Raw genomic sequence first — 3,429 nt, forward strand, 5'->3', positions numbered from 1 at the left:
CTCCTTGGGCAACCTGTTCCAGTGTGTCATCACCCTCTGACTGAAAAACTTCCTCCTAATATCTAACCTAAACCCCCTTGTCTCAGTTTAAAACCATTACCCTTGTCCTATCACTATTCACCCTTGTCAAGTCATACCCCCTCCTGTTTATATACTCCCTCCAAGTACTGGAAGCCACAATAAGGTCTTCCCAGAGCCTTCTCTTCTGCAAGTTAAACAAGCCCAGTTCTCTCAACCTTTCCTCATAGGAGAGATGTTCCAGTCCTCTGATCATCTTAGTACCCTCCTCTGGACCTGCTCCAAGAGCTCTGCGTCCTTCCTGTACACAGGACCCCAGGCCTGGACGCAGTACTGCAGATGGGGCCTCACAAGAGCTGAGTAGAGGAGGACAATCACCTCCCCCTCCCTGCTGGAGACCCCTTTTTTAATGCAGCCCAGAACACAGTTGGCCTCCCGGGCTGCAGCACACACTGCTGGCTCACATCCAGCTTCTCACCTACCAGGACCCTCAAGTCCTTCTCCACAGGATTACACTCAATGAGAACTTCCTCCAGTCTGTATAAACACCCAGGATTGCCTCTGCAGGATTGCAACACCCTGCACTTGGCCTGGTTAAAACTCATTAGGTTCACATGGGCCCACTTCTCCAGGTCCCTCTGGATGGTCTCCCTTCCCTCCGGTGTATCAACTGCACCACACAGCTTGATGTCATCTGCAAACTTGCTGATGGTACACTCGATGCCACTGCCCATATCATTCAGATTTAGAGAAGTCATCAAGAGCACCACCACTGCGATCACCCTACAACACAGCGACCAGTTCCTATAGCAGAACAGCACTTCAGCTTCAAAGCACACATCGAACCAAGCCTCTTCTTCTGTCCACAATGAAAACGGACTGAAATGCCTCTTCAAAGCATTCTGCCGTCTGCACCATGGAACGACACAACCCAAGGCTGCTCCCGGAGCACCAGGACAGCTTTGCCCTCCTCACCCCTAAGGAAGGGCAGGCAGCATCCAGGTGAGAGCACCGCGCCATGCCGGGAGAGGCCTGCAGCCCCTCGGAGCACTGCCTGCTCCTACGCCGCGGCCCCGCTTCCGGGCTAAGGCCGCCCGCAGGGCTCCGTCTGCGCTCCAGGTTCTCGGAGCGATACAGAGACTCGGCCGCTTAGGGGAAGGAGCGGGCAGAGCAGGCAGGAGCGGCACGCGGAGAGCAAGGAGCCGCCTGGGGAAGGGCCGCAGGGGCAGCCAGACTGAAATAGTAGGCGGGACACCGCGCAAGGCCCATCGCCACGCCAGCAGCCCGGCCGGCCGAACCGAGCCGAGCCGCGCCGAGACTCGTGACACCCGGCCCAACAGCACCGCTCACCGTACTCACGCCGCACCAGCTTCCCTCAGGAGAGGACAGCGCCGCCTCCGTGCCTTAAATACCCTACGGCGGCCCCGCCCTGCACCGCGTGCCGGCCGTGGCTCAGCAGCGGGGGCGGGGCGGGGACGCGGGAGTCCCTTGTTGGGAAGGCCTCACGATAGGCTTTGGCCGAGCTGCTGGTATTGGCCTTGCGCGGGCCTGCCTGGGCCTGGCCATGGGAAACTTTCTCCTGGCCTGTCCTCAGCCGCAGCAGTGTGCCCTAGCGCCGCGTCACTTCACGCTGGCCTGTGTCGGTGGAAGAGCAGAGATGCAAAGATGCTTAACCTAGGCATATTTGGCTTAGAAGCTGGAATAAACTTTCTATCCACAGTTTTTTTTATTTTTATTATTATTATTATTATTATTATTTTTAAGGAAAACCTTGCATGGGAGCAATGGGAAAGAAAACGTAATACACACAAAAACAACCACAAAAACAAATAAAAAATCCTGCTTCTAAAATGTAGCTTGTTGCATTTTTGAAGAGAATTGTGTGATGTGACAAGAGGCGTTGTTTATAACAGTGTAACTGTGTCAGTAGACAGAGGAACAGCCTCTGATACCATCTATCTGGACGTCAGTAAGGCTTTCCTTCCAAATTGGAATGATATGGATTTGGTGGGTGAACTGTTGGATGGACGAGAAGTTGTGAGATCATATCCATAGAGTGGTGATAGATAGCTCAATGTCCAGATGAAGATCAGGGATAAGTGGTGTTCCCCAAGGGTCAATGCTGAGGCTGGAGCTCTTTAGCATCTTCATTAATTACGCTGACAGTGGAATCAAGTACACCCTCAGCAAATTTGCTGATGATACCAAGCTGTGGGGTGTGGTCAACACACCTGAGGGATGAGATACCATCCAGAGGGACCTAGACAGGCTTGAGCAGTGGGCCTCGGTGAACTTCATGAGGTTCAACAAAGCCAACTCTTAGATCTTGCACCTGAGTTGCAGCAAGCCCCACTACTGATATAAACTGGGAGTTGAAAGAATTGAGCTCAGCTCTGCTGAAAAAGACCTGGAGATGATGGTGGATGGGAAGCTGGGTATGAGCCAGCAGTGTGCCCTCACAGCCCAGAAAGCCAACTGGGCTGCATCAAAAGAAGTGGCCAGTAGGTCGAGAGAGGTGATGTTACCCTTCTAGTTTGTGCTATTAAGACCTCACCTGGAATACTGCATTCCTGAATCCTCAGTACAGGAGAGACAGAGCTGTGGGAGCGCACACAGAGAAGGGCCAAAAATTATTCAGGAGAGAGAACACCTCTCCTACAAGGACAGGCAGAGAGAGTTGGGGCTGTTCAGCCTGGAGAAGAGAAGGCTGCAGTGAGACCTGAGAGCAGCCTTTCAGTATCTGAAGAGGGGCTATAGGAAAGAAAGGGACAGACTCTTTAGCAAGGTCTGTGGTGATAGGACAAGGGGAAATGGTTTCAAACTAAAAGAGGGGAAATTTAGACTTGATATAAAGAAGAAGTTTTTTACAATTAGAGTGCACCAGAACAGGTTGCATGGAGAATTAGTGGAAATCCCATCCCTGGAGACACTCAAGATCAGGCTCTGAACAATGTAATTTATCTGAAGTTGTCCCTGTTCACTGCAGGGGAGTTCGACTAGATGATCTTTAAGGGTCCCTTCCTACTCAAAAGGCTGCATGATTCTATGATTCTTGGTGGCCTCTTTCCATGCTGACATTCACATGCAGAGTCAGAAACCAGAAATGCAAATCAAATAAACAAGCTGCAACAATACTTTAGGGAAACATAGAATGAAAATACCATGTATTGTATTAGAGAGTTTTATGTATGCCTGTATTGATCTAAAATCCACAAAGGATTATACTAAAGATCAAACAAGGAAACAACACAGGGGCTTACCTGAGTTTAAGCAACAAAAACATTTTTGAAAGCTTATGGGGCCAATTATCAGCTTTGAGAGCCTTATGAATTGCTTGTAAGGAAATGCAGTTTTATTTTACAAGGCTGGTGGCAATGTACACAGAGAGATGTATAGAAAATCTTTCAGTAA

The sequence above is a fragment of the Meleagris gallopavo genome, chromosome 3 (genome assembly GCF_000146605.3).
Source record: "Meleagris gallopavo isolate NT-WF06-2002-E0010 breed Aviagen turkey brand Nicholas breeding stock chromosome 3, Turkey_5.1, whole genome shotgun sequence".
NCBI classification, from domain to species: domain Eukaryota; kingdom Metazoa; phylum Chordata; class Aves; order Galliformes; family Phasianidae; genus Meleagris; species Meleagris gallopavo.